General features: G+C 35.8%; 1 long non-coding RNA gene across 1 annotated transcript; it reads right to left on the bottom strand.

Moving 5' to 3' along the window:
• Nucleotides 1–16017: 16017 nt before the first annotated feature.
• Nucleotides 16018–18174, bottom strand: LOC121229726 (uncharacterized). Its single transcript, XR_005927682.1, has 4 exons — nucleotides 18063–18174; nucleotides 16850–16928; nucleotides 16682–16751; nucleotides 16018–16131 (listed from the first exon to the last, which is right to left on the bottom strand). It is a non-coding gene; the product is annotated as an uncharacterized lncRNA (long non-coding RNA).
• Between the last annotated feature and the right edge of the window lie 2741 nt (nucleotides 18175–20915).

Raw genomic sequence — 20915 nt, forward strand, 5'->3', positions numbered from 1 at the left:
GCTTAGTCGAGTAATGAGCTTCCGGTATTTGGCTAAGATGATCCCTTATGTATGAATATAGGGGTTGGAATGTGAAGTAGGAATGATTTGAGAATATGTATATATGGGATTATCCGTTTAGTTATATGAATGCTATACTTCAGTTGTGCTTAAATTCTTTGCTCAAGACTTACTAAGCATTTAATGCTTACTCCGTTTCTTTAATCCTCTGTTTTATAGATTTTGGTTCGTCAGCTATCGGACTCGGGAATTTTGAAGTCGAAGTCACCCACACTATCAAAGCCCCTTTTTGGTACACTTTTGGTTGAACTTTGAAATGGCATGTATAGGACTACCCTTTTTTGTTGTGGGTCATGGACCTTTTGGATTTGTATAATTTTGGATAGCCATGCGAAAATGGCTTATATATGTTTTGAGCATAATGTTATAATCATTTGGTATGGAAATGTTGGTAACGGTTAGCCATGGGAATGGTCATTCAGGATCACTTTTGGTATATGTATGACAAACTCTAGCTGATCCATGGAGGATCATGAAATAGGTAAAGTTTACCTTAAAAATAGATGCTGGCAGCAGCAGTGATGTGGATGTGAAAAATCACTAAAAATATTAGGAATGGAATTAAATATTGAATAAATTATGTAAACGAACCTTGATGAATCTATTTTCATAGGAAAGTAATGAAATGATCATATGAACAGTATGTTAAGAGATATTTAAGTTTTCGTGAGACAGGGCCAGAACAGTTTCTGGATTCCCTGTTCCGACTTTGGAAATTCATTATAAATTACCCAGAGATAATTAGAAGTCATTACATATATGCATAGATTTCTTTTTGAGTATAGTTTCTATAGAAACAAACGGAATCAGTATTGAAGCCCTGTACAGGGAGATATCCAAGTCGGAATGTGCAAAGGTCAGGGTAGTCGAACCCTGAAACAGGGGAGACTTTAACTAATAAACTGTACTAATTGGCTTGACCAAAAATTCTAGAAAAAATTTGTAGATGGAGAAATGAGTCTAGTTTTAGGAAAAATTTACGGAACTGGCTTTCGAGTTTTGGAGCTCGAGGTATGATTTTTAAGGTGACAGTGACGCAGTTAGCCAGCTCGTCTGGAAATTTAAAATGGACTGTGCAAATAAGTGATTTAAGTCTGCAAACCCCTCGTGTTCGACTCCGGCGACGGTCTCGGGTACGGGGTGTTACACAGATAGTTCACATTTCAATTATCATTTCCCCAACTAGTTCTGCAGTCACAAATTTCATATGAAACCATTCACTAAAGAATGCCAGTTCTGAATAAATTTCAATTTACACTTTTCTCGACCTTGCACCTGAGTAATTCAATTTACCAAAGAGAATTCCTTCTCTAACTGGGATAGTGCATAATTCCAATAATCTTTATATCAATCCGATACTTTACTGGCTCTGACTTTACTTATCAGCTCATTTTCAATCTCTGATCATACTTATAATTATTCTATCACTGAACTCTTTGGGTTCTCAACCGGAAACTTATTCAATACAAATCTCATGAAATTCCATTATAAGTACCACTTTGGTAAGGGGGAGGGGTTGTAGGACCTCTGACTCGACTTTCTTATACATACACATATGACACAACTCCCATCATCATAGCAACATCATCAAAATCATGTCATTCATTCATGTTGGCTTACACCAATTTTCCTATTGTCCCATTTAGACAATATACTTATGCATACATTCTATGTTTTCTAGATAGCTTTACTTATCCATTCATTTAATTAATATAATTCATGCTCATGGCATCATATAAGGCCAAACAAACATAGATATTTGCATCACAATCACAACTTTCATTTCGTGCATCATCGTGTACATATCATTACAATCATATAATTTAGTCCAACAATTTAACATAGATAAGTTCATTTCATTATAATCCTTTATCTCATAAAAAATTGTATATCATTAACATTCATCAACATTCAACATCCAATCAAGACAAGGACATTTTCATTCGTATTATGATATTATGACCTTTATTCATACCTCTACTACTTTCTATTTATTCCGTTCATCTTATCAAGTAAGCCACATACACTACATCGTATGAGCATTAAACAAATATGGATATTTATCACAACATGAACTTTCATCTCACATATTATCACATATGTATCATAAACTTTTATTCATACTTTTCTGAACCGAGACTTATCATAATCATAACTTTACTCAAATATCTTCGCATAACATTGAACATGGTCAGCGCAGCTCGGTTGGAGAGTACACTGTCTTAATAAGACGGTACTCATACGCGTCGGAAGACATCACACTATCACAGATCAGTGGCATGTATAGCTAAACTTTTACACATGCTAGGTTAGTCCGAGAACCGACTAAACCTGGTCTGATACCACTAAATGTAACACCCCGTACCCGAGACCATCGCCGGAGTCGAACACGAGGTGTTAATAGACTTAATTCATTACTTAAACAGCTCAAACAATTTATTTTTAAAATTTTCAGTCAAGCTAACAATCTGCATCATAGTCTCTTAAAAATTCATCTCCTGAGTTACGAAACTTGAAATCCAATTCCGTAAATTTTTTTATAGAATTTTTGGTCAAGCAAATTAGTACAGTTTATTAGTTAAAGTCTCCCCTATTTCAGAGTTTGACTGCTCTGACCTCTGTGTATTACGAATCAGATATCTCCTTGTACAGAGTTTCAATTACTATGCCGTTTCTTTCTAATAAAACTAGACTAAATAAGGAATCTGTACATATAAATCATGACTTCTAATTATTTTTGAAAAATTTATGGTGAATTTCCAAAGTCAAAACAGGGGATCTAGAAATCGCACTGGCCCTGTTTCACAAAAATTTAAACATCTCATAAAATATAACTCATATACCTGTTTTGTTCCATCCATATGAAAATAGACTCATAATTATTCAATTCCATATATTATTCATCATCTAATTGTATCTCTACTATTTTTAGTGATTTTTCAAACTCACGTCACTGCTGCTATCTGAATCTATTTTATGGTAAATTTTACCTATTTCATGGTTTCCATGGATTAGCTAGCAATTTAGCATACATAACACCAAATATGATCATGATTAGCCATTCCAATGGCTAATAATTACCAAGCATTTCCATACCACTCAATAACCATATCATAAGACCATACACACAAAATGATTATAATGCTATACATGCCATACTCAAAATATACAAGCCATTATGCCAAGATGGTATACGGATAGTGTGAGCGTGCCTCTGACCGTTTCCGATTTCCGAGCTGGCTTGTCAACACTACAAGGAATGAAAAGGAGGGAGTAAGCATAAATGCTTAGTAAGTTCACATGCAAATAGCAAGTAACATAACCATATAAGCAAACATAAAACATCATTTGCATAATCATCACCAAGACATTCATTTCACATTTTCATTTATCATCTTACCATATTGTTGTTATATCGAGTTTTCAACCCGAGGGTTAAGTACATACCTGTTCGAAGTATCCATTTCAAAACACTTACCAATACGTCCCTTTCATCTTGAGTATTCCTCCATTTGAGTAGAACTTTACCCGTTGAACACATCGAAATATAATTCAGATACATGGAAAGTTTGCACATAAGTGCCACATATGTAGCCAAGCTACCATGTAACCCGCCCATAAGTGAACTCGGACTCAACTCAACGAGCTCGGGAATTCGCATCCATAAGTGAACTCGGACTCAACTCAATGAGCTCGGATGCCTAGTTACATCTCTCGAACTTGGACTCAACTCAACGAGTTCGGACATTCGCATCCATAAGTGAACTCGGACTCAACTCAACGAGTTCGGATGCTCAACCATCCTAGTGACATGTCACTTGTATCCTAATCTATTCCTAAGGTTCAAATGGGCTTTTTCCCTCGATCTCACATTTGTCGTCTTCCATGGAATATCGGAACCGATACTCGGTAGCAATTCATATTTATCAAGTAGTAAACATAATTTGCATATTACTCAACATTAACCACAAAGCATAATATTTCACGATAAAAAAAAATTAGCATATCATATAATTAACATCAATAACTTAAAAATAACAATTATGCTACATTATTTACACATGAACTTACCTCGTATGCGAAAATGGCTACTTTTACCATTTCGTGCACAACTTGGTATTTTTCCATTTTAGCCCGAATTTTAGTTTTCCTTGCTCTATCATTTAAAATATAGTCTAATTAGGACTCACATTATTCAAATTGACCCAAAATCATATTTTGGAAAAATTACAATTTTTCCCCTAAACTTTTGCATATTTACACTTTTGCCCCAAAGCTCGTAAATTAAACTTCAGCCTATTTTCTTATGTTTTATGACATGCTGATCATTTTTCCCTGCTATGGCAACATCAAATTCTCACTCTAACATGTACTTATGACTATTAGGTATTTTTATCGATTAAGCCCTTTTGCTAGTTTTCGCTTAAAGCCGAGTAGCACAAGTTGTCTAACATAATTTAAAACCTTATATTCTATCATAAAATACCAAAATACACAAATTTCATCTCTGGGTATTTTTCCAAATATGAACCCTAGGTTGAATTATTGCTAGCATAAGCTTAATCGAGCTACCGGGACTCCAAAAACGTAAAAATCATTAAAAACGAGGCTAGAACGGACTTACAATCGAGCTTGGAAGCTTGAAAAACCCTAGCCATGGTTTCTCCTTGCTATATTCGGCCATGGGGTTGAATATGAGCAAAATTGGCTTTTAATTTTGTATTTTAATTCATTTTACCCCTAAATGACCAAAATGCCCTTACTACTAAACTTTCCAAAAATTCCATCCATGTCCAATTTTGTCCATAGACTTAGAAATTGGTAAAATTTCTATTTAAGACCTCCTAATTAATATTTCAAAACAATTTCATACTAGAAACTTCTAGAATGCAAGTTTTACAAATTATTTGATCTAGTCCCTAATTTCAATTTAAGCACATTATGCATAAAATTTCTTCAAGAAATTTTCACACAATCATGCAATCATATCATAGACCTCAAAATAATCATAAAATAATTATTTCTATCTCAGATTTTGTGGTCACGAAACCACTATTCTGACTAGGCCCAAAATCAGGATATTACATGGCAGCCCTGAAATGCACAACATTACAACAATGCATAAACCTTGCCAACAAACTCACAGCATGCATCAAGTCAGGTCTGGTTGCTGTCAAATAGAGCAAGCAACCTACTAAACTCCTATACTCCTTGTCATTGACCCTTACATGATCACCAATGCTTGACAGCTTCTCTCCTTGAGCCATATGTGTGTTTACAAGCTTGCAATTTTGCATGCTAAACTTGTCAAGTATCTTTAAGACGAATGCATGTTGGCTAATGAAAATCCCTCGATCAGTCTGGTTCACTTCCATACCAAGGAAGTAGGTCATGATCCCCAAATCAGTCATATCAAATACCCCTTGCATCTGTGCTTTGAACTCATTGACCAGAACATCATTGCTTCCAGTCACTAGCAAGTCATCGACATAAATCGAGACAGTCAGCAATGTCTCATCCTTGGATTTCTTCACATAGAGGGTTGGCTCACTCAGGCTTTTCTTAAACTCGAGCTTAGATAGGTAAGCATTTATCCTATCATACCATGCTCTAGGTGCTTGTTTCAACCCATATAGAGCCTTCTTCAGCCTATAGACCTTGTCTTCTTGTCCTTGGACTTGGAAGCTATCGGGTTGCTCTATGTAAATCTCCTCCTTGAGAAAGCCATTTAAGAAGGCTGACTTAACATCAAGTTGATGTATCTGCCATTTCTTCTGTGCAGCCAAAGAAAACAGTAGCTTGATGGTATCCAACCTTTCAACTGGGGCAAAGGTCTCTTCAAAATCAACTCCATACTGCTGGCAATACCCCTTAACCACCAACCTTGCCTTGTGTTTGTTCAATGAGCCATCAGCATTGAATTTTGCTTTAAAGACCTATCTAACTCCAATAACCTTCTTTTTTGGTCTCTCAACCAAGTCCCAAAGTCTGATTCTTTTGAATCATGTCCATTTCTACTTCCATAGCTTTCTTCCAATTCATGTCCCTAGCTGCTTCTTCATAGCTCGAAGGCTCCACAATGGCCACATTGCATCTCTGATAAACATCAGTAATGGACCTAGTACCTCTCACAGGAAGGTCATCAACATTGCCATTACTAGGCTCACTTTCAATTAGCTCCAAGTTGCCTTCAGCCGAATCCTCTTCAAACTGACTTGCATTCGAACCATCCCAGTTCCAAATATTCTTTTCATCAAATCTGATGTCTCTACTTACCAAAATCTTCATTGTTGAAGGATCATAGACTCTATAGCCTTTCTTGTGACTGCTATAGCCTAAAAAAATATAAGGAACAGACCTCTTCTCGAGCTTGGTCCTTCTTTCTGCAGGTACAAGGACATGGCACACACATCCAAAGACCTTCAAATGAGAGACAGATGGTTTGAGTCCATGCCATGCTTCAAAGGGTGTCTTATCCTTGACAGCATGTGTTGGGAGCTTGTTGAGCAGATACACCGAGCTATTGACAGCCTCTGCCCAAAATGAGTTTGGAAGCTTGCTTTGGAACAGCAAGCACCTAGCCATATCCATTACAGTCCTATTCTTCCTTTCACACACTCCATTTTGCTGAGAAGTGTACACTGTGGTTAGCTGATGATGGATCCCAGCCTGCTCACATAGCCTCTTGAATCTATCAGACAGATACTCAACCCCATTGTCTGTTCTTAATGTCTTGATCCTACAACCAACTTGGTTTTCAACCATGGCTTTGAACTTTCCAAAAGCTTCAAACACATCAGACTTCTATTTCAAGAAGAAAATCCAACAGAATCTGGTTAGATCATCAATGAAAGTACAAAGTACTTACTTTCATTCAGTGAAGGGGTCTTCATTGGGCCACAAATGTCAGAATGCACCAGTTCAAGCTTCTCTCGAGCTCTCCATTCTTGATCAATTGGAAAAGGAAACCTAGCTTGCTTGCCAAGTTGACAGACATCACAAACACCTTCAAGTGGCTCGACCTTGGTCATATCCTTTGCCAAACCAAGCTTATGCAGCAAATCAAGTGACCTGAAATTGGCATGGCCTAGCCTCCTGTGCCATAGGCCAGCACTGTCACTTTGGCTCAAATATGACCTTTTTTCAAGCTGACTAACATCCAACATGAAACACTTGTCTGCCATAGGTACTCTGGCAATTTCCTAACCAAGAAAATCTTTAATAACACAGGAACCACTTCTAAAGAACAAAGAATAGCCTTTTTCTATCAACTGACCAACACTGAGCAAGTTTTGGTCTATATCGGGCACATACAACACATCAATAATCAGCTTGTTGCCTGAGCTTGAGCTGATCAACACATCACCCCAGCCTTTAGCTTCAATTAAGCTCTCATTGCCAATTCTAATCCTTGAGCTAAAACTCCTGTAAGCTCCTTAAATAGGTTCACATCAGCAGCCATGTGATGTGAGCAGCCACTATCTATAAGCCAACTACATTTGGCTTTGCTTGTGGTTGTAAGGGAAGATGCACTGAAAACATGCTTCTCTTGAGCTTGTTGATCCTCAGCAGGATGTGCCTGATCTTGTTGCTGTATTGGTACTCTGCCTTTGTTCCTACAAAGTTTCTTAACATGACCATATTGCTTGCATTTCCAACATTGAACATCTGGTCTTCTCCAACAGTTTTTTTCTAAGTGTGTGGTTCTTTTGCAATAAGTGCATGGTAGGTAGCTCCTCTTGCTTGAATCCCTTCTGAATTTGTCCTTCTTGTCAAGCCAAGGCTTCTTGCCTTTTTGATTTGCACTGAAACTGTCTTTGGCCCTTGCTTGGAAGGCTCCCTCAGAGTGTTCTTCCTGCCTATTAGCCCTTCTCTGCTCCAAAGTATAAAGTGAGTTCACCAATTCTGATAGAGAAATGGTGGTGAGGTCTCTCGAGTCCTTCAATGAGGATATCTTAGACTCGAATCTCTCAGGAAGTGTGGTGATTACCTTCTCAACCACCCTACTTTCAGCAAAGTCTACACCAAGCAACCTTATATTGTTCATTGTGGCCATTATTCTATCTGTATACTGCTTAATGGTCTCAGCATCTTTCATCTTGAGATTCTCAAAATCTCTCCTCAGATTAATCAACTGTTGCTGTCTAGTCTTCTCAAACCCCATGAATTCCTCCTTCAACCTGTCCCAAGCTTGCTTAGGTGAGTCACATGCCATAATGCGAGTAAAGATCACATCAGACACTCTATTCTGCAAGCAGGCCATGGCTTTAGGCTTCTTGGCAGACTCCTCAGCATGCTGTCTCATCTGAGCAACAGTGGGATTGGCTCTCAATAGAGGTGGCTCGGCATCATTCTCCACTACACTCCACAAATCGTGCGCCTGAAGGTAAGTCTTCATTTTTTCCACCCAAATGTGGTAGTTCTCACTAGTGAACACAGGAGGTGGAGGTGGTGTGAAGCTCATCCTGCTGCAACAAGTTCAACAGCTTCGGTTTCCTACTTTCTTAAGCTTGATTTCACAAAAAAACAATAACCAACAAGAGAAGGCCCTCAAAGACTTAGGCTCTTGATACCATTTGTTAGAACATTGGCAGCAACAACACAAAAAATAACAACCTATTTGCTTAAGAACTAAAATGAAACCAAGAGCAAAAAGCAAAGAACTTGAGCACTAAAAAGGGATGAGAAAATCAACAGCAATTTTCATTGATTGATGATGAAAATAAATACAAAGTTAACAAGTCAAATGACCATTACTTAATGATTTACCTACTCCCACTAATAAGAGACTTAAGTTAACTTAAATTACAAGACAAAGTAAGCTGGTATGGCCAGCCTTACATCCATCGAACTCTACAAACTTTGGTGTCAAGTTACAAGCTAACTTGATCAAGTTACATATGAACCAAAGTAACAAAATGAAACAAGGCAGCTAAGCTAGATGCTGCTCTTGAACTCAGCTCGATCGTGCCCTTTAGGCTGAGCTGCTACTGCTTCATGCATACTTCCAAGCTGCCAACGGTTCAATGTTGCATTGCAGGCCAAATCTCAACAACCTATTATGTGGATTTGCACTATGGTGAATGCGAAGTAACTGAGGCTGGGTTATGAGATACAGAGGTACCGTCCAAGTATGGGTTTTAGCAAGACGCTTCAATAGAGTGTGTATGCAGAAAGCGGCATCAGAGCGATTTGAAACAGCAGCCAAGATAGCTGAAGACAAGAAAGGGTTAGCATTTTTATATTCTAAAAGAATAATGTTGAAGACAAAGAAAATTGCAGGCTCCTAGAAAGTCAATAATAACCCGTCAATAAGCAGAAAGAATAAATTTAACTATTGAGTTGATTAGAATACGAGTGATATAGATCCTGCTGAGAAGTGGCCAACCATGCTGTTGTTATGTTTTTGTTAAAGTGCATGCAGGCTATTTGCATGTTGCAGCTCTTGTGCATGCTGCATTAACAAGTTTTTTGTCGAGTTACATTGTAATTAAACTTAGTTGAAAATGAACAAGCTGATAAAAGCTTGAAGTGTTTAGGTACTTGAATTACTAGTTTAGGTGGCTTGTTTATGTGCACAAGCAATGTTTTACAAATTACTAGGCTACTTAGTGGTAGTAGGCAGTATTTAGTGATGTATTTGGTTATAAATGTATTGCTCTTTCTAGTTGAATGAATGAGCAAAAGGAGCTATCAGCCATAAGCTCCCTTTCTGCACAATTGTGAGCAAGTAAAAATATTTCATGCATCTTGCTTCCTTGTAAAATCAAAGGCTTTTTACTTAATTATACACTGTTTTTGTAACATTTTGGCAATATGATACGAACCGCCTCAGGGAGAGTCGAGTCGTATGCTGAGTTGCCTGATCGTCTACGAGAAAGTATCGTTCAATTCACTTTTGAAATGAAGTTGATGGGAAAATAGGACGGAAGCTATGTATAATGGTTCTATGATGGTTTATGGATAAGAATAATATGTATAGGTTCGGTTAAGTTGGAAGGGAAAGTGAAAGAAGTTAATATATGATGGATATGGAAGAAAAGGCTCTTAAAAGCAAGCACGAACCAATATTAGAAAATATTGACCCAAATGCTTATAGGCCTTCAAGGTGGAGGATGAAAATGATAGAACCTCGATCTACTACTTAACAAAGTACGAACCTCAGTATATGGGTGAACGCCACACTATTTGATAGTGATAAGTTCGGGATAGTGAAGAACAGGGTTGACGCCACTAGGCTTCCTAGATAAGCCAACGAAGTCCTTAACGAAATATGAGAGAAAGAAATCTCACAAATTCCATGAAAGTTTAACAAAGTTTCATTGAGTGAAAAGTCTAACCTCTTACAAATGAAATAACATATATTTATAGCCTAAATAAAAGTAGCTAAATGGACAAGCTTAGAAGATAAGAAATTCGGCCATAAACACCTAGATAATTCTAGAAGAAAAATCATGAATATCCATGAATGTGCAGCCCTTTAATGTTCCATCATCCCCCTTGGCCGAATGAAGCTTTAATGCACCTTGAATACTTGAATGGTTAGCTTGAAAATGCATGGATCATGCATGAAACGTCCCAATGTATGTTCCTCCATAAATTCGGTCCATGAACCTTCAAAAACATGAACATTAAATAGCCCCTACTTGCATGAATGTCTCCAATACATGTACTCCCTTAAATGCCGTCCATTGAACCTCAATTCTACATGCACCTCTTCATACATTGCACCAAGCCCTACATGAACTTGCATTAATTTCCTTCCATCCATGCATGTGTTCCGTCCAAAGGGATTGGATCTTCTAGATACATTCATGCATGAATCTTCATCATTCATGTAATTGAATGTGCATTTGAACCCAAACGTTCATGTATTTTGTGCATTCATGTATTTGACAAATACATGAACTTGTAAACACCTTGAATCTGGTCATGCATGCACCTAATTAAATGTTGTTCATTCATGCATGTGGGATGTCCAAAAGAGATGTTTCTTCAAGCATTCATTGCGTCGTCCATTAACATTGTACCTACAAGAAATAAAACAATTCATAAGACATCATGTGAACACACCTAAATTCAGCACAATGTGAACACATTTAAGTTATGTGATATCTATGACATATTAATAACAAATATTAATATAAGACAAGTTTAATGCTTAAATAAATATGTGCAAATTTTATTTAATGCATTAAAGACAAAATCGAGTTAAACTAAAATGAGCTAAGCTTTAGCTCGTGAGCTAAAGTTGAGTTGAGATTAAACTCCTAAGCTGAAGTTGAGCTAAGGTTTAGCTCGTGAGCTGAATATGAGCTAGGAGTGAGCTCGGTTTAGCTCAGGCAAGTTGGATTGAGCTCGAATAAGTTGGATTTGACCTGGACGGAGCTCGTGGAGCTGGAAACAAGCTGGGATCAGCTTGCCAACATGTCAATGCTCGGCTTGACAGACTTGTTCGATAAGGTTCGTGGGGCGTGCTCATATCATCCCCCCCTCTTTTAGGCGACTTGTGCTCAAGTCGAGCTGTTTGTCCATGGGAGAACTTTAACTCGTGCATGGTTTTCCTCGATCAAATGGGATGGAAGATGTCACACAAACCTGAAAAATTCTTACCACAGCCGGTAAAAAGAAACTCAAAGGAGTCAAATTCAAATGTGTTCGATAGTTCATAAAAAATTCATTCAATCGAACATATGCCAAAAATCTCAATTGGGCAAAGCAAGCATACGTAAATTTATCAAAGAGTTTCATTAGACCATCATTGCAAACATGAAAACTAAGTTGGATCAAGGAATAATTGGTTGTGAATGATGGCAGGCACTTAAACACATTATTCCTCATCCAAAACATTTTAATTTCTTTAATCGAATATAGCAACTGATTTGATCCCTTGTCTTGCTCATGCAAGGCATGCCATGGCCACAGGTATGCTAACTCTTTCTTTCGTTTTTGAACAACATGAGGGTTGTCTCCAAATTCCAACATAATAATCACATCATTACAATTCCAAAAGGAAAAATCCATCACATCACAGTATAAATAATTTCCAAACAACAAATCAATGGAATTTTCAACTTCAATCGAATTGAGCAAAGATATTTGAAAATTTTCAGATGACTTACCTTGACGAATATGAAGAGAAGACAATTGAGGATTGGGTTTACCTTTCTCGGTCAAAATGAATCTTCTCTCTTTGGATAGATAACGTAAGAAAAACCTATTACTCCAATAAATTTGAATAGGTGGTGACGCACCATGACATGTCTTGCTCCTCGAGGGGTGGAATTCACAAAAATAAGACTGGTTAGTATTATCGAAAACTATGGACTTAAATGGAAATGGAAAGTTACCATGGAAATTTGATTCAATTCCAAAAACATAGGTTGGCCTTACCTTCTCAAAATGAAACGAAAATTTCAGATGTTGCCAAACAAGGTGTTTAATAAATGAATCAAAATTGAAACCCAAATCATTGAATTTCACCTTCTTATCAAAAGTTTGAACATCAAGCAAACATATTTTGATTGCAAATGATGCAAAGTGCTTAATGTTTCCATAAAATGAATTCACGTAGCAAATACCAGGCTTGAACACACGAACTTGTTTAGGAATTCCAACAAGCAACATATTAGAAAAAGATATAATCAACTCACCACACGAATTATATTTCACTAGTTTAAACACACATGTTGATTTGACAAAACCGAGCATACCAAAATGCAAAGGTTCATACTTCAAGAGTATTAATCGAGAATGCAAATCACTACATGGAAATTTCACACAAAAACTCAAAGATTCTTCATGAAGAACACAATTGCACATATCATGTGAAGATCTTTTAACCTGGATGCCAAACAAAGAATTTTTAACGAACAAGCAACTTTTCAAACAGGCAGATTTATCACAAATCAATTGAGCAGGCATATTTAAACATAAAGATTTAACACATGAGTTCAAAAAGTTTGCAGGGTCAAACACATTGGAATTTTTACGTGATAGACTTTGATCAAACATGTTCAAAATTCGCTTAGAGAAAACTAATCCAATGTTGTCAACAAATTTGCCAATGTAGTAATCGTCATAAGAAAAGCTGTATATGGCACCTTTTAAAACAAATTCGTTAACAACAGTAAGTGAACAAAAATTATCCAAATCAAGTGACTTTGATTCGATAAACAAAGAATCCTTACCTTCCTTACCTTCGATCGCAAGTGGGTGGTAGTCATTCGCGAACTTACCTTTTTCGAACAACCTAAAACACCTCTCGTTTGGAAGGTAATGTAGATGGAATTGGTCGCACCAACTTCTAGGAACCTGAAAAGTTAATTCATAAGAAGATCGAATAGGTGGGTTAGTAGAAATAATCCTCACTTGCTCACTTGTTTTCTCACTCGATTCTTTTTCTTCTGAATCACTCGTTTCTTTTGTTTCAATTTCTTTTTCATCTTCTTTTTCACTCTCAAATTTCTTTTCATTCTCTTTTTCAATCTCATTTTCTTTTTCATTTTCTTTTTGCTTTTCAAAGGCTTTTTCAAAGGCTTTTTCAAGTTCTCTCAAGATTCTTACTTGCCTATTGTCCCTCTTTTCTTTTTATTTCATTTTCTTTTTCTTCTTTTGCTTTTTCTTTTCTTTTCTTTGTTTTCTCTTTACAAGAATGTATAAAAGAACGATGAGAATACAAATTTTGTTCAAAAGATGAAGAACTATTTGCGTATGATTCACAATCAAAACTTTGTGAAGAATACTCTGAGTAAGTTTTCTTTGAAGATCTAGTAGGAGTATGTCTTTCTCTTCGAACGCCATCTTAGAACGAATCAAAATCGTAATTGGCTTCTCGTCTTCTCGAATTTCTTGATGAAAAAGACTTTCGATCGAAGTCACTTCTCGAATTCGCTGATGAATATGAGTCATAGTATGGATCTCTTTGTCTCGAAGTAGATGACGAAAAGGAATCATGATTGGAACTTTTTTTCAGGTAGTAGTTGGGGGTATATCTCCGTGGGGTTCTTAGTTCCGTTTTACGACTTGAAGAAACTCGATCACTTTGGTCTCGTTTAGTCGCCATTCTTCGCATTTCTTGAACCAAGTATTGGTATTCCGATTCAGTGAACTCTTCGCGTGACATGATTTTTGTTGCTAATAAGAAAATGTTAGATCACAAAACAAAATAAAAAAAATTAAGTATCTCACCACAAACCTCACAATTTCGCTCGGAAAGAAGAAGAAAAAAAAAGGTGTCACTCCCGCTCGTGTTTACACTCGTTTGGCTTTTACCTCCACTCGATTGATCTCACTCGCTTATGCCTTTTCCCGCTCCTTTCTCCTCTTATAACCTTGTAACAGACTTAGTATGACTTGATCTCTAGTATTGAGGGTCGATTTCAAATGGTTTTACAAAGGATAACATATGAGGGTTACGAGTTGGCTGAAAGAAAAGGAAATTGGGTAAAAAAAAGTGTCGCGTGGATGAGATTAGAATAGAAGATGAATCGGGAACGATATCAAACCAAGGGCTTTAACATTCGAACAACAATCGAATTGCATAAAACACTTTTTTTTCAGATTTTTTTTGAATTTTTTTTCGAATTTTTTTTAACTTGTATAACTTTTTTTTGTACTATTTCAGCAAACTAAATAAAATAGAAACACTTTTGTACACGATTTTTTTTCTTCGGCTACGTAGATTTTTGTTTTTATAATAACAACAACAAACTAATCGAAATGAGAAAACTTCAGTATACGAATTTTTTTTCTATACTCTTTTTTATTCCGGATCCTACTTACTTGCGTTCACTTGGACTAGCCCGAGATTAATTTCGTTGCACGATCTTCTTGTTTTCGTAGCTCTGATACCAAATGATACGAACCGGCTCAGGGAGAGTCGAGTCGTATGCTGAGTTGCCCGATCGTCTACGAGAAAGTATCGTTCAATTCGCTTTTGAAATGAAGTTGATGGGAAAATAGGACGGAAGCTATGTATAATGGTTCTGTGATGGTTTATGGATAAGAATAATATGTATAGGTTCGGTTAAGTTGGAAGGGAAAGTGAAAGAAGTTAATAGATGATGGATATGGAAGAAAGGGTTCTTAAAAGCAAGCACGAACCGATATTAGAAAATATCGACCCAAATGCTTATAGGCTTTCAAGGTGGAGGATGAAAATGATAGAACCTCGACCCACTACTTAACAAAGTAGGAACCTCGGTATATGGGTGAACGCCACACTATTTGATAGTGATAAGTTCGGGATAGTGAAGAACAGGGTTGACGCCACTAGGCTTCCTAGATAAGCCAACGAAGTCCTCAACGAAATATGAGAGAAAGAAATCTCACAAATTCCATGAAAGTTTAACAAAGTTTCATTGAGTGAAAAGTCTAACCTCTTACAAATGAAATAACATATATTTATAGCCTAAATAAAAGTAGCTGAATGGACAAGCTTAGAAGATAAGAAATTCGGCCATAAACACCTAGATAATTCTAGAAGAAAAATCATGAATATCCATGAATGTGCAGCCCTTTAATGTTCCATCATCCCCCTTGGCCGAATGAAGCTTTAATGCACCTTGAAATACTTGAATGGTTAGCTTGAAAATCCATGGATCATGCATGAAACGTCCCAATGTATGTTCCTCCATAAATTCGGTCCATGAACCTTCAAAAACATGAACATTAAATAGCCCCTACTTGCATGAACGTCTCCAATACATGTACTCCCTTAAATGCCGTCCATTGAACCTCAATTCTACATGCACCTCTTCATACATTGCACCAAGCCTTACATGAACTTGCATTAATTTCCTTCCATCCATGCATGTGTGCTGTCCAAAGGGATTGGATCTTCTAGATACATTCATGCATGAATCTTCATCATTCATGTAATCGAATGTGCATTTGAACCCAAACGTTCATGTATTTTGTGCATTCATGTATTTGACAAATACATGAACTTGTAAACACCTTGAATCTGGTCATGCATGCACCTAATTAAATGTTGTTCATTCATGCATGTGGGATGTCCAAAAGAGATGTTTCTTCAAGCATTCATTGCGCCGTCCATGAACATTGTACCTACAAGAAATAAAACAATTCATAAGACATCATGTGAACACACATAAATTCAGCACAATGTGAACACATTTAAGTTATGTGATATCTATGACATATTAATAACAAATATTAATATAAGACAAGTTTAATGCTTAAATAAATATGTGCAAATTTTATTTAATGCATTAAAGACAAAATCGGGTTAAACTAAAATGAGCTAAGCTTTAGCTCGTGAGCTAAAGTTGAGCTGAGATTAAACTCCTAAGCTGAAGTTGAGCTAAGGTTTAGCTCGTGAGCTGAATATGAGCTAGGAGTGAGCTCGGTTTAGCTCAGGCAAGTTGGATTGAGCTCGAATAAGTTGGATTTGAGCTGGACGGAGCTCGTGGTGCTGGAAACAAGCTGGGATCAGCTTGCCAACATGTCAATGCTCGGCTTGACAGACTTGTTCGATAAGGTTCGCGGGGCATGCTCGTATCACAATACTCTGATAGATTGAAACTTTGGAACTTTTCTTTCTTCAAAATAAGGGTCCAGAAAATTAGTTAAATAAAGCAGATTTAACATCACTCACTCCTGACATGTCTCTCCTTTGGCACTACTTCTTTATGGTCGGTAGCCTTGACAATGGCAACCTCTACTCCCTGTAGTGCATAAATATAATCTTTTAAAATACGATATTAATCAAAATAATGGTAGAAAAAGTTTTCTGTTCGAAACCTACTCTTTGATCGCTACATACCCTTGCCAATCCAACTTTTGTGGAGTCCTTCAGGGCCTCAATAGCCTTTTTTAAACCATGTTGACTTCCACTTGGCATTCTATTTCAACAAAACAAGTTTAATAACACATTAATCATATTGACTACTGGCCAGAATAAGGAGGAACAAAGCAATAACAGAATCAAAAACCTTATTCATAAAGTAAAACAGCTTGGGAAAAAAATTCAATCTGTAATAACTTTGAAGAGAAATAAATAACACAAAGTTTGAACTACACCTGCAGGTTCATCGGAAGCAAAATTCATACATTTTTAGCATCCATTCTCTTATTACGTACAATAGCTACAGTTTCATTTCAATTTTCATTTGGCAATATTCATTTTTATTTGCAATTACAAAAGAAACCGCAACATGATAGAGTAGAGGAATGGGTTGAAAATGCTGAGATTTGAATTCTGATCCATAGGATGCCACTTTTTAATGATAACTACATGAACAAAAGGAGTTAAATCTCGAATTCAAAAGTAATAAGGATCATGATCTACATTCCCAAGTAAGTAAATGCTAAAGAAAATGAAAGTATACTACATTGTTATTAACTTCTAGCATGAAATGTTAACTGGTTTTAACTAGTAAAATTTTACGTTTATGGTTTGAAGTTGAGATCAAATTCAATTTTCAACAGCTATCATGGAACAAAATAAATAAATAAATAAATAAATAAATAAATTTCATCTCCTTCTCAAAGCCTTTTATATTCTAGTTATTTCATCTGCCCCCATTTTCTTAAAGCCTTTTTCTTTTTTACATATTCTTAATTTTTCTTTTTCAAAGATTATGAAGTCTAATATCATGTATATTAACAAGAGGTCATCTCGACGCAAATAATGACAACTTTTCAAGGCTAAAAACTAGTTTGATATATATACACATATATAATTCAGAGATTAAATATTATGTATGCAATAAAAATAAGTATATAAGAAATCAACATATACAGTATCAAAAACCATTTCGATCCCTTTCAATTGCCCATCAAATTTAGGCTTCCATCAATAAACAACAAACAACGAAACGCAGAAAGCATGAAGCGAGAACAAGAAGAGATTATCAAATATATATGCCTTCAATGCATGCTTTCTATCAATGCACATCGATAACATTAACATATAAATGTACATATAGGTGCATGGTTAGAATGTAGGTATATGCATGGATGAATATTTTTGTTACATTGGAAGTTGTGCGAAGAGGTTTGCAGGGGCCCCAAAAGGAAGGGAAACGGTCAGCAGCAGGAGGAGACCCCCAAGGAGCTGTAAATCAGCGCCAGAAGATGCCCTCGTTGAAGCCCCATAATAATAATTATATATATACCATAAATATTGTTGCATTGCGTGACGGCTCTTTTAGCGTTTCCCCTTTGCTGGATCTATCTCTTTCTAATTTTGACACTCCCAACTTTTTTTTTTCTTTTTTTCCTTTCAACAATATATGACATTATCTATGCTGTTTATAAATTACTTGATTAAGTTTCAAGTGAAAAGTTAAGTGAAATAAAATCAAATAAATATTCATAATATAAAATATTAAATTGACTTATGTATCAAAAAATGAGTTAAATATATTTTAAAAATTATATATATATTTTGAAAAAAAAGTAGCAACTTAAAAATTATTCACTTTTTTTTAAAGAGAGCAATATGATATGATAGTTCTTGTGGTATGCGTGGATATCATTCTGAAGACATTCTGCATGTGATCAGAGATTGTCCTGTAGTTAGATAAATTTGGTTGTAGGTCATTCTGGTTGAGAATTGTTAGAGTTTTTTTTTTCAGAGAACCTTTATAAATGGTTAGAAATCTAATTTGTATCATTCTAATTCAATTTTTGGTGAGGTAAGTTGGTCAAGTTTATTTGGATTGCTTATATGGAGAATTTGGAAGAATCAAAACCTCTTCCTTTTCCAAGGAGCTACTTGGAGTGCAGATGAGATAATTAAGGTTTCATATACTTGGGCTAAACAATTCACCTCTTTTCATAGAAAGGACTTGACCAAGCAGCAAGAGCCAAGGTTAATAACTCTAATGCCAGATAGATAGATCCAGCTTTGTACTGATGGAGTGGTTAAGGTTGATTCGGGATATGCTATAGTTGGGGGAATTCTAAGGCATGGGAATGGGGAGTGGTTGATGGGATTTAACATATATTTGGGCACATGCTTAATTTTCGATGCTGAATTGTGGGAAATTCTTGATGGGTTGACTTTTATCCAAGATAGTAGCTTCGCTAGAGTGATAATTCAAATGGGCAGTCTAGAGGTAGTCAAAGTTGTACAGGATACTTCCTCAATGGCTTTGAACTCTACCTTAATTAGACTAATTCACCATCTTTTTACGAAAATGGGTCATTGGGCTATACAACACTTTTCCAAGGAGTTTAATAAGCCTGCTGATTGTATTGCCAAGTTGGCCTTAGACACAAGACAAAGGTTGGAGGCTTTTAAGGAGATTCTGAGGGACGTGTTAGCAATCTCTCTTGTTGTTACAGTAAGTGGCAATCTTGCTCGGGAAAATTTTGATGTAATTTGATCTACTATTGTTTGTTTTTCTCTTTATCCCCTCCAAAAACATATACACTTATTCTTAAAAATTATCCACTCATATTTTTTTTCTTTTAACGCATATTTTACTTTCATGAGTGTGCATTAAGATTAGTATTCAAGTTTTTCACTTGGTTCAGTTGACGTGCCTTTGTTTGACTTAAGTTGTCTCATTTTTATCAAATTGTTTTATAAAATACAAATAAAACATACAAACTGCCACTTCCTCTCTTATCTTTTATATTATCATTCACCATAAAACTATTATGATTAAGAAAGATTATTTTAATCCATCTCTTTTTTTTGTCAGAATATCATAAAAACACAAGAAAGGCGAGCATGTAGATGACATTATAATAAAATTTTAGACACTTGCCGTAGTTGATCTTGTTGCATTAGATAAACAAGGACAAGAACGAAGTTCTCCACTATTTTTGACAAAAAAAGGTGGATAATAGTTAGGGGAGCTTGTCTGAGAGCTAAAGATGATTTTCAGGAAGAGTTTGTTTTGATGACTTGTTTTTATTTTAGATATTCTTTTATTGGGTTGTGAACTCTTAAGCTGCTTTCTGTTACTCTACATTAATGACTTTTTTGTGTGTTGGATATTTATGGTATTATTTAGATTCTTGAAAATGTTTTTGATACAGTTTTGTAAACAAAAATGTCATTAGGGGAGATTTGTAATAGTTCGATTTTGACTTTAGTCGGAATAGTGGTTTTGGGACCACAAATGCGAGTTAGAAAAGTATTTTTAATATTAATTTTTGTGTCTATGATACGTAAATTGATATGTGTGAAAGTTTCGTATGAAAATTTAATTGTTTGTGTACTTAATTTGCAAAAAGGACCTAATCGCATAAAATGTAAAAGCTGTGTGCTAGATGTTTAAGTGCTTATTTGAGTTGGCTTTCTAGAGTAAAGGTCCTTATGTGGTTATTTAACCATTGGAGATTTGAATGGACAAAAAAGGGCATGTGTTAGGTGAATTTTTAATGGTTGACTGAAAAGGCAAAATGGTCATTTAGATTTATGTTAATAATAATAAAACAAATTCATGTAAATGGATCATTTTATATCCATTCTTAATCGAAAATACAAAGAAAATAAAAGAAAAAGAACACCTAGGGTTTGGCCATTGTATTCCTTGATTGAGGTATGTTTTTGCTTCGGTTTTTGATAATTTCTACGTTTTTGTGATCGTTGCTAAGTGTACTATAAAGCCCATGCTTCAATTTCTAATTTTGATGATGATTTTAAAATATACCATGGATGAATTCATGAGTTTTGTGTTGTTAAATGGTAAATTATGGAAGGTATGTTTTGGATTAACATATGTTGTCTTTGAATTTTTGATGAAATTGAGTAAATTGGGCTAATTTGTAAAAAAATGTTATTTTGAGGGGCTTAAATGTGAAATAAATGAAATGAATGAACTAGTATGAGTACTAGGAGAATTCGGCCAAGCTTGTGCATATGCAAATTA

This window comes from Gossypium hirsutum, chromosome A05, assembly GCF_007990345.1.
Source record: "Gossypium hirsutum isolate 1008001.06 chromosome A05, Gossypium_hirsutum_v2.1, whole genome shotgun sequence".
NCBI lineage: Eukaryota > Viridiplantae > Streptophyta > Magnoliopsida > Malvales > Malvaceae > Gossypium > Gossypium hirsutum.